Source organism: Corylus avellana, chromosome ca6 (assembly GCF_901000735.1).
Source record: "Corylus avellana chromosome ca6, CavTom2PMs-1.0".
NCBI classification, from domain to species: Eukaryota; Viridiplantae; Streptophyta; class Magnoliopsida; order Fagales; family Betulaceae; genus Corylus; species Corylus avellana.
In genome coordinates, this window is record NC_081546.1 from 10,817,021 (window position 1) to 10,829,320 (window position 12,300).

General features: G+C 34.3%; 1 pseudogene; it reads right to left on the reverse strand.

The window, feature by feature from the left end:
- Window positions 1-10,583, reverse strand: part of LOC132185170 (glutamate receptor 2.8-like) — a 22,822-nt pseudogene extending 12,239 nt beyond the window's left edge.
- Between the last annotated feature and the right edge of the window lie 1,717 nt (window positions 10,584-12,300).

Here is a 12,300-nt window from a genome sequence, read left to right on the forward strand (position 1 = left end):
ACGTCAATATTTATTGACGTGTTACATTCAACACGTCAGTATTTCCTGACGTGTCAATATTTGACACGTCAGGAAATTTAAATTCAATTTTTTTTTAAAAAAATATATATCAGGTTTTTGACATGCTAAAAATGGCACATCAGAAATTACTGACGTGCCATTTTTAGCACGTCGGCAATCTATAAAAAATATGTTTATATTATATATATTTCAATTTGTTTTTTACAGCTTCCTGACGTGCTGAAACTAGCACGTGACGTGCTAGTTTCAGCACGTCAGGAATTAAAAAAAAAAAAAAAATTAAAATGAAGAAGATAGCTAGAAGCTAGCGTGCAGAGAGAGAAGGAAAAAAAAATTGCAAGGTACTGTACGTGCACACTACGGTGTGTTGAAACTTGGGGGAGGAAAAAGAAAAGGAAAAAAAAAAATTAGAAGAATAGAAGCCTATGTGCAGAGAGAGAAAAAAAAAAGGGAGAGAAGAAGAATGAATTAATTAAGAAAGGGAGAGAAGAAGAATAATGAAGACAAAAATAAAAAAATAAAATAAAAGAAATCCCGACGTGCCATATTTGGCACGTCAGGAATTTCTTTTAAATATATATATATTATATGTTTCAGAAATAAATAAATAAATATATATTTTTTATATTAGGTTTATTTATATTATATATATTCACCTTTTTTTTTTATGTCAGATTCCTGACGTGCTATTTTTAACACGTCAAAAATTTCTGACGTGCTAATTTTAGCACGTCAGAAACCTGATATCAAAAAACAAGCGGGATTTTCAACTTTTTCCTTCTTTTTCCCTATCTTCTTTCCCTCTTCTTTTCCCTTTATAATAATTCTTTTATATATTCAACTTCTTTTGGTCCTTTTTCTTTTATTTCCAGTCTCAGCTTTCTCTCTCTCCTCTCTCAATCTCCCTAGCCTCTTCTCTCTGCAGCAGATGCAGCTGGCTAGCTCCCTCTAGAGAGAAGAGGAAGAAGAAGAAAAAGAAGAGGAGAAGAGAAGCAGATCTGAAAAAAAAAAAAAAAAAAAAAAAAAAAAAAAAAAAAAAAAAAAACAAGAAGAGAAGAGGATCGAAGAAGAGAGATTTTTGATTTGAAGAAGCTCTGATTTAGTTTATTTTGATTTGATTTGAGAGATTTTTGATTTTTGATTTGAAGAGAAGAAGATCGAAGAAGGATAAGGTTTATTTTTTGATTTGGGTTTTTGATTTTTTATTGATTTTTTGGGTTTGGGTTTTTGAAAATGAAGGAAAGAAGAGAGAGAGAGAGTGAAAATGGAGGAAAGAAGAGATCAGGGAGAGCTAGGGGAGAAGACGTACTGTTCCAGAATTAAAAAAATATTTTTAATTAAAAAAAAATTCCAGAAAAAAATTAAAAAAAGAAAAATTATTATTTTTTAATAATTTTAAATTTCCTGACGTGTCAAAATTTGACACGTCAATAATTATTGACATGTCAGAAAGTGACACGCCAGGAAAATTTCTGACGTGCCAATTTTAACACGTCAAAAAATTCTGATGTGTTAAAATTGGCACGTCAGGAATTTTCATTTCCTGACACCCATATTTTTCACGCATGAAACACGTCAAAAATGCCCCGTCAGGAGGATTTCCTAACGTGTTAGATGGTCTAACATGTCAGGAAACTTGTGTCAGCAAAAAATTGATTTTTTTGTAGTGTTTATAGTTTTGAAAAAAAAAAAAATGGAAAGAGTGTTGCATTGAACAAAAAGCTAAAAGCACAGCATGGAGAAAAGTAATGAATGAAAAAGTATTTGCATTAAAGATAATCATACTTCCAAAATCAAAGAATGTTACACCTATTTCATGCCAATGAGTTGATAAAGTGAAGACTTGTCGACAGGGATTGAGTAAAAGGTATAAGGTGTTGCGAGTGGCTTTAGGATTCTCTCAATAGTGTGGATTGGATTTTGATAAAACCTTTAGTCTTGTAGTTAAGAATACTTTAGGTTGCTTTGATAGTATTGGCAACCAGTAAATTATAGAAGGTATAAAACATGGATATGAAGAATGATTTCTTGTATGAAGATCAAGCAGAGTCATTGAGTGATTAGGGGGAGTGTTGAACAACAGCAGCATGACCTCATTCTCTCTAGAATTTTCCCTCCACTACATGCCTTCTCCAACAACCACACCTCATAGCCCAACACTACATTCCCCTCCAATGAGTTTTATTTCCCTCTCTGTCTTGCTCTTCTTTCTCCACATTATTCTTCCACTCATTTTCTTCACCTCTTGCCGTCTTCCACCACTTGTCTTACCCAATCTCTTTCTCACGTTTCTTCCTAATAGGTCATGGATAGCTCACTAAGTCGACTAAAGGACCAGTCGGAAAGTACATAAACGTCAGCTAACATCAAATGTATAAGGAGGCACGGGCTATGTATGTTAACGTGTGTGTCAAAAACACAATTCAAGAAATAGTGTGATGCCATTAATGCATGAGTGGAATTATAGTACGAGAGAAAGTGTCTGTTGTGTGTTGGTCATGAGTATTGTGTGTCAAAAATCAAGAGAGAAAGGGTGTTGTGTGTGTCATATCCTAAGAGAAAAGGTTTGTATTAGTAATTGAGAAGTTTTTTTGCGTTTGGTGTGAATGTGATACACTTGTAAGATTCTTGTGTACTAGTGAGTTCTGAATAGAAATTTCTTATTTTATCATGTGTTATCCTTTTTGGGTCTTTCCAGGTTTGATTCAATACTATTAAACCACTAATTGACTTTTTATTCCGTATACCCTAGGAATTTATATTAATAACTCTAATATCCTAATTAATCATATTTTATTTACTTAAAATTAGAGGTGGCAATTTTTTACATGACTAGCGAACCCATTGCCCAACATAAAATTATAGGGTTTGGGTTTGGCATAAACAGGTTGGGTCACAAATAGTTTGACCCGCTTGACCCATTTATGAAATTATATATATTTTTATATAATAATTAATAAATACATGTTGAAGCATGTCAAACGTGTCAAAAGGGTCATGTTAAGTTTGGTTAAACAGGTTAAATAGGTCGCGTTTGGGTCTAAACGAGTCAAACGTATCAACAAGTTTCTGATCCATTTATAAAACAGGTAAGCAAGTCGTGTTCAAGTTTACAAATAAGATTCGTTTAGCTAAATGGATCGTATTTAGGTTTACCCTTATCGGCAAGGGCAGACCTGTAGCTTGGGGTGGGGGAATGAATGTCCCCCAAAAATATTTACAAATTTTCTTAAATTGCCTTAAAAATCTACCCATTTTATAAATTTGTCCTCCCAAAATGATATTTTTCTCCCCTCAAAATAATATTTGTGTCCTCTTATTTTTTATTTTTTTTTTTAGTTTTGCTCCCCCCAAAATAATGTGCCCATTTTAATTATTTTTTATAGTTTTGCTCCCCCACAAAAAAAAAATATATGTTTGTTCACTTTTAATTTTATTATTATTATTTTTTTAAACTTTGCCCCCTCTTTCATAATAAAAAACCTAAAATACCCAATTCATTTAGTTTCCCTCTATATTCTAGTTCGCTTCTAACTAAAAACTCAATTTGATTTAGGACTTTGATTGAATATGTGAAAGAAAAAAGTTAAATGGTTTGGGTGCTTTGAGTAGCTTCTAACCAACAATCAGTTTTTTAAACAGTTATTTTGTCATCATTTAAGTTTACAATATTTGTTTTGACATCACAAATTAGATGGTTTAAACATTTATGATTGCACCATTTTTGGACTCGACTCTTAGCATTTCTCTTATTGTTATTTGGGGCTTATGGGCATTGTTAGGAAAAAGAGTTCACGCTCAAAGTTACTGTTTCTCTTAAGCCCTATAAATCATATTTAGTTTATTTTGCTATTTTTTTTTTTTCTTTTCTAAGCTATTTTGCTAGTTATTTATATTGTTGTGTATTTGTGATGCCATGAAATTAGATGTAAGACTTCTATGGTTTTATTTTATATAAACACACACAAACAGACATATAACGAGATTATGTGCATTTATATACTTTTGTATTTATATAAGTCCATCAATCTCCCAAAAAAAACAAAAAAAATTTCATCCCCCATACCTCAAATCGTAGCTCTGCCCCTACTTATGGGGTTGGTGTGCGGGTCAACCCGAACCCAACCCGCCAACCCATTTTGCTAGTTATAATCCTCTTTGACTCAATCTTATATCACAAAAACATGTTGACTATTATAAAACTATTATTTTCTTTGACAGATGATAATAGAGAATGAAAGCAATATATATATATATATATACACACTTCAACCCAGTGGTAGGAAGTTAAGCAAGCTGGATAAGTAGTAAATTGTTCTCGAAAAATGGAAATTTCATACTTTATGGTTTCTATGAAGCAAGCTGGATAAGTAGTAAATTGTTCTCGAAAAATGGAAATTTCATACTTTATGGTTTCTATGAAATAATTTTTTAAAGCTGCAATCGACATACAAGTGTCTAAAGTTGGTATATTGCACATGGGCCCTTGTATTAAGTATTTTAATCGCTTGCTGTAATATATAAAAATAAATTAGAACATAGTAAAGGAAACTTACGATTTAAAAAAACCGTGGTAGAGAAGGCGTACCACAAGCTTGTCCCAATCTGATGCAAGCGAGGCCCACGAAAATCATCATTTATTCGGTGTTCAAGAACCCATACACCACAAAGCCTATGAAGACAAAGAAACAACCGCTTATCATCCAAAGGTCCCAAGTTAAAGGCTTCAAGAACACCCATGCATTTTTTGGCTGACCTGTTCGCTACGATTGTAGTATCTCCTACCATAGCGTCAAATTTCTGTCAAGAAAAATTGTTTATTTCCATCAATTTTATATATATATATATATATATATCCTTTTTCGGATAAAGTGCATTAGGAAAAGAGAACAAAGGAAAGTAATGTTATCTTAGTTACTAAAAATAGTAAGAAGACTTTTACCGACCCCAAGAAATACTTCGTAGACCAAATCATTATAATTACCAGCACTTCCACCATCAAGCATTGCAAAGGGAATAAACTCGTAGCTAAAGGTGTATGGCAATTTTTCCATTACAGCATTGAAGACATCTATACAATACCCAGTGACTTGTGTTGTATTAGTAATAGGATCACGTGTCACCTTAACAAATTCACTAAAACCATCTTTCACTGGAACTCCTATACGCAGCTTATTCCCATTTGTTGGAATCTCCCAACCTTTAGGGGCAAAGCTAGAATCGCCTGGCCAAATAATAGGTCCTAGATTGTTCTTCGAGGTGGAATATGTGCTTGTGTTTGCTGAATTCAATTTCCTTACGAGTCCATTTTCTGGAGTCTAGAATGCAATCCCCCTTTCTCCATTGCCATTCACATTAATAATTTCAAAACTTGATGATTGTAGTTGACCATTAACAAGATTGAACTCTCCAGAAAGTCCTGTAAATCGTACACCCAATATAGCTTCATGAAGTTTCGGGCCATTTTGAGAGACCCTAATTGTTTCAAGATCAATTAAGTTACTTGAAACATTTGTCTTCTCGAGCCCAAGATTTGTGATCCCAACTTTCTCAACTGCCTTGGCTAGTGCGGAAGCAGCATCATAAGCCCATAGGCCAACAACACTTAGTTCAGCATTGGTAATGTTTGGATTGTCCTGTTGGAATTTCCTTTTCCATTGAATTGTAAAATTTTCAAGCTCTTCTGTCTTCGAAACATAAGTCGTCATACCTAATACCCCTTGCATAGATTCAAGGATTAAAGGTTCTATCGAACTAAACGAATTGGCTGTCCCATTGGTAACTATCCAAACATAGCCTTCTCTCATCATTCCAATCTCTTTTGCCTTGGTGAAAAGCCGAGAACTAAGACCATGTGACATGTGCACAATGAACACTCTTGTTTGCATTGTCATCAACTTGTAAAGTTCTTGACGAATTTGGTCATCGGTCGCCAATGGAGGAATGACACTTCGGTAGGGGATACGAGTATCAATCCCTTGCAAGGCATCAATCAAAAAGCTTCTCTCCATCCAAAAGCTTCAATAATTGCACTTATAGCTTTCACTTGGGATGAGTCATTTTGAGTGACTTGAAAAAGTATGGACTCCGAAGGGAAGTAAGAGAAGGGCTTGTTGCTGAGAATGATATAATGGGCACCTGCACTTTTTCCCCCAGGTCGATGACAAAGTTGGCCTGCATCGAGTTTTGTGGCCCTATGATGGCATGCACTTCTACATTTTTTGTAAGGTATAGAGCTGTGATTTGAAAACAAAGAGAAATCTGATTAAATGTCCAATCGAAGTCAAAATGATCGGTCATCAATCCTTTAAATCTAAGCTAAAATCTAGTAACCATCATTACATCAATGCATAACTACCCAAGTTCAGTGGTCTTGATAGGCAATCGAAAAGACTAGAAATTTAAGCTAAAATCTTATTTAATTTACATTTGATGCTTGAATGTCTTTATGAAATAACTAATGTCTTTATGGTACTACAACTCATGTCTATATGGCATAATTGATATCAACGTGACTTGATTGTCTTCTTCTTGGCATATTTAATATTTCTTTGTAGCATAGTTGATGTCATTGTGGCATATTGTTACCCCTATGCGGCATGCATAATGGTGATTATTGTATTGTGACTTTGGATAAAGTTAGTATTTAAAATATTGGCCCTTTGGATAAAGTTGTTTAATTTACAATGATTCTTGTATGAGATATCTTACTTTTCATAAACTTGTAGTTCCCTTAACCTCATTACATATGATGCTTACCAGGTGCTAAACCAGGTGTTTAGTACTTTTTTTCAAAAAGGTTTATAACTTGCAAATCATTTGAGAATAATTAGTCTTAGAGCAATTCCTTGGATCTGGTTAAAGGCATTTGGATTTGGACCATTTATTTATATGGATGTTAATTATTGTCTTGTTTTGTAAACTCTAGTGTGATGGATCTAGATTTTGCTACTGGCCGGGGAAAAATATCTTAGACTGTATTTGGTCATAAATTAAGAATGATTTTTATGTAGAAGTATACTTTTGATAACTAAAGTCTAATTTGGATTTATTTATGGATATCTTACTAATTCTTGAGAGATTTTTAGTGATTAGTGTTTAATATGCATCATGACAGGCCAACGTCAAAGGCACATAAAAAGAACAGTGCAATTAAAATGACACCTCTATCTCAACTATTAATTTGCAAGCTAGAGATGCTCCCTAAAAATGCCATTAGTCTGTTAAATCCTTTACTCTTAATGCAAGTTGTTATGAGCAAAAAATACATAAGTAAAATTACCAATACACATAAAGAAAGTTGCAATATTTCTTATTGAATACTAAAGAAAGAAAAAGAAGGCAAAGAACAATAGTTGATTATCAAGGTCAAAATAAAAATCACTAGAAAGGGAAATGGAAACGAGTCAAGAGATTCAAGCAAGTCTCCATTAACCCTCTTTGTTACTGTGTTAAAAAATTGAAATATTATGCTAAATGAAAGGAAGAGATATAGAGAAGGAAGACCATAAGAGATTAACTTGGTTCAACCCTAATGTTGTACAAAAACTTAAAGGACACTACATCTTTCTTACATTCACTTTGACAGGTAATATACTGCAGTGAAGTTCCATTTACAACGGGATCTACACAATTTGAAAAATAGGAAATCATGAATTACTCCCTTGATTTACTCTTCATGATAATAATTAATCACTTGATTTACTCTATATATATAATATAAATTAATCCATTTATTTACTCTTTATTAAAAATAAAAATAAATAAAAGGTGGAATGTTACCATGGTTTATAGTATGCGTAGCTTTAAGATTTCAACCGTTGTCTTTTTTTTCTTTTCTATTCAATGTGGGGAGGGAAAAGGGGAATTACAACATAAGAAAATACAAAAGGGGTAGGCAACTCAAACAATATGCCCTAAAGAATCAAAAATCAGTACATAGAACAAGGAACAAAGAAATCAGTGGGAATTGGTCAAATAAATTATCCGGCCCATTCACAGGACAGAAGCGGCCGCAAAAAGGCTACTAGTAGAGGCAAAGCAAAGGGCTCAAGAAGAGGCACAATGATGTAGATAAGCAAGAGCAAGAATTTATTGAGTTTTTAATTTTGGGTCTTTAAATTTTAGTTAGTAAGATCTTTGATTTAGGTTTTAATTGTACCAGGTTAATATAGTCTATTTTATTTTATTACGGTTGTCATAAATTAGGTAAGCATTAAATGGGCGTTGCCCTAGGGTTAGGGTTAGGGTTAGGATTTAAGTCTTAGTCTATTTAAGCGTCTTTTTCAATTGTAATCAATAGTTTAATTTATGATGAATTGAGATTTTGTTAGACATGGATTTGTCTTCCCCTTTCTCAAATTTCTTCTGTTTTCTCCCCCGGCCCCTTTCTAAAGCTTTTCTCTGGGCTTCTTCCCCTCTTTGGATTTATTTCCTTTCCTAAGCTTTCTTCTTAACTCCTTGTTGTCCTACATCACATGATCGAACTTCAAAAGGTTCCTCAACTCTTCCCGGACCCTCACAAGGAGCACAACAATAGCACATGGACCCAAAAAGGCTGGTCAAAGTGACCGAAGAGAAGCCACACCATAGCAAACAAAACCAACAAACTAACGCCGAAAGGAAAAGTCTCTAGCATAGGAATAACCCAAACACAACCAGGGAAACAACTAGCCAGAAAAACACAGAGAATAGAAAAACCCATGGAAAAGTTAAAAAACAGCGCATGTAAGCCACTCACCGGTAGTGGAGGCCGGGAGGCAAGAGACCACCACAAGAAACCGGTAGCAGCGAAGGGATGTAGCGTATGAGGGGAATGGAGGTGTCATGCACAGTGTAAGGTTGTTCACGCATTGGCACGTGTGGGACACGTGCCCGCGAGTGCCCGACATGTGGGGGACACGCACTAGCGAGTGAGATCCACTCGCAGGCGTGTGTGAGACACGGGTTGGCGCATGTTGGCCGTATGGAGACATGCCGGTGGTGGAGGAGGAGCTGGTGGACCTGCTAATCCGTGAGAAAAGGTGTAAAAGGGAAAGAGAGAGGTGAGGTAGAGGAAAAGGAGGAGGAGAACCTCACAAGGAGGTGGTTGGCTTCTACCAAGACAAAAGGAAAATCTTCTCTCTCAGAACGAGAGAAAAGCAGTGAAGCTTCAATGGTTAATTTTGATGAAGATGGGTAGCTAGCACTTATTTACCTTGACTCGAATTAAAATCTACCATATGGAGTGTAAAATACAATCACAATAAGTAGACGAGGGTAATATAAAAAGTGAGTAGAAACTGAATGAGCAAATACAATCAAACAACTAAAAATGTTTTTAAAAACCTTTTCTTTTGCATTTTGTCAAAAAGAATTATTTAATAAATTTTTTCGTAGAATAAACCATGACTGGATTAACTACTGGGTGCACTCGAATGAACCATCCCAGGCCGGTGATTAATCATACTTCGGTCTTTCTTTCTATGTTAGCAAAAACCAAACCAGATGTTCCCTATTGCGTCTACGTACATAATAAAAATTCTAACTAGCTAGGTCCATTTCAAAAGGAATATCTAATGAATTGCACTAAATTAAACTTTTATCACTTATCTCAAAAGCTTAAGCTAATAGAAAATAGGAAATAGTTAATTTACTAATTTGATTTATATTCTAATACTTCCTCCTCTTACATTATGTGTGAACTCAAACTTCTCTTTAATAAGTGAAATCTAACACGTAAAATATTTAACTGAAATAACTAGTAAATTAATAGAAACGAAGTTCAAATTTTCGACCTTTGCTTTAAAGCTATGTTGAATTATCGTTTATCTCAAAAGCTTAAGCTAATAAGAAATAATTAATTTAATCATTTAATTAATATTCTAACACTCACTGGAACCACATGTAGGTCCAAATTAAGTGAAACCCAACTCAAAAAATATTTAATTAAATTGGGAAGTGAATGACGACAACGACAATGTTCAAGCTCAAAACTTTTACTTTCATGCCGTGTTAAATCATCAGTTATCCCAAAAGTTTCAGCTGATAAGAAATAGTAAATTTAATCATTTAATTAAATATTATAACCTTATGTTTGGGACCAAACTCCCCCTTAATAAGAGAGACCTAAGAAGTGAGATATTAAACTAAATAGATGCCTGATGAATTATAGAGTTACGGTTCAAACTCATAACCTTTAATTTTAATGTCATGTTTAAATCATCAGTATTGTACTTGAACCGAAAGTTTAAGTTAATAAGAAAATAATAAATTTAATCATTTTATTAATATTCTCATACATCTAAGAGTTTTAATCCCTTAAGAAGAACATGTTGGTGGAGGATTAAAAAATAAAAAATTGTGAGAGAGAGAGAACCTGCGGCTGCTGCTCCAACAACATCACGTTTGGAGTCCCTGGTGTTAAGCTTCAGCCTAGTTTTGTAGTAAGTATGAGAAGCATAGAAGTCAGAAAGAGCCATATTTATGCAACTCCACCCCATCTTCCCATTCCATGTATCCATGTCAAGAACCACACCCACATCAACTGGGGCTGTCGTGTTTTGTGCATTGCCCAAAAACATGCTTGCAGAAACAATAATGAAGATGAAAAGAGAAAAACCAAATCTGGTACTATTCATTATGTTTGAATATCTTGGAAGCTTGAATGGGCTTAACGCACAACTACTCCTATTTATAGGACATATATGGTACGATGAAGAGAGGATAGGGGAATTTCTTCGAGATAGCTAGGACTTGGAAAGGATGAACTGTAATGAAAGCAAGCAAATAAAAAAAATTTTAAAAAAAGAAAACAACTAAACCAGTGCCATTTTCAACACTAGAAGAAGATTGGTACAATGAGAATGGTTGTAGAGAAACTTTATGCGATTACCAAGAATATCAGAGTGCAATAAACAACAATATATGCTAGTTGACACGCTCTCTTTGATAACGACATGGGCTCTGGTGTCGTAGGTTGATTCTGACATCATGAGTTTGGGGTTCACAAATTTGTGCAAAATAGAAGAAATAATCAAAATGGCGTCAGAAGATACAATTCTAAGAATTTCAGTTGATACAAATGGTTTTATAAATAATTAATAGAGGCAGCTTCCTGCTGCCCCTCTCGCAACATTAATTTAGACACGTTAATCAAAGATATGTTATAAAATAAAAGATATGTTATAAAATCATCTTTTAATTATTATTATTTTTTTTTTTTTTGTAAATTTAAGGAATCAAATATTAAATTTATAAACCCATGCGAGTCTCATACAAATTCAATAATGAATTCATCAATTTGCTATATAGAGATAATTTAAATATGGTTAAAAGAATGAATTTTATCATTTATCTTAAATGAATATCTTAAATGAATGACTCACATTAGTCCTCCCTATGGGAAACGGATGGCATAAAAGTGTCCCAATTTTAAAAGTTGATGGGATAAAAGTTTCCCAATTTTAAAAGTTGTGGACAATTTTGTCCCAATTTTTATAACTTTTTACCTAAATGGCTCAATTCCATTTCATTTGAAATATTTTATGGAATCCATTTCCCTCCCTAGGGAAGCTTTAGCTGGACTATTGGTCCCCAAGCTAGCAGGCTTTTTTGGCTTATCTCACTTCATTTTGGAAGGTATTCCTTTATTGTTGCCCATGCCCCACTACAAACAAGCAAGCAAACAAACAAACAAACAAACAAAAAGGTTTTTAGTGACTATGGTTTAGTGACGGGTCAATGGCCAAACACGTCACCAATTGGATGGTGACGTGTCATTAGTGACGTGGGTCGTGGGTCACTAATCCACCGGTCAAGAATTAGATTTGGTGACATGTCAAGTTGGCACACCTCACCAATTGGTGTCGTCTGGAATTGCACATGTCACTCTCCAAAGGGTGACGTGTGCAAGTTTGGCACGTCACTAACTTTGGTGACGTGCCATTGTTGACACGCACCAACTTTGATGATGTGTCAGCTTACCACGTCACTAACTTTGGTGACGTGTGTAATATTGGCATGTGACTAGTCTGGTGACATGCCAGTGTGGCACCTCACCAATTTATATTCATTTCAATTCTTTTGTTTTATTTTTTTCTTTTTCAAAATTTTTTTAATAAGATATGCTAAAATCTAATAAAACCCTCACATTTTGCCCATCAAAATCCTAGGTACATGGCAAAGTGTCATTCGCCATAAACTTCGGCAATGTGCCCTTTTACATCAACTTGGGCCATTGCACTTTGCCACCTAAGATTTTGATGGGCAAAATATGAAAGTTTTATTAGAATCTAGCAT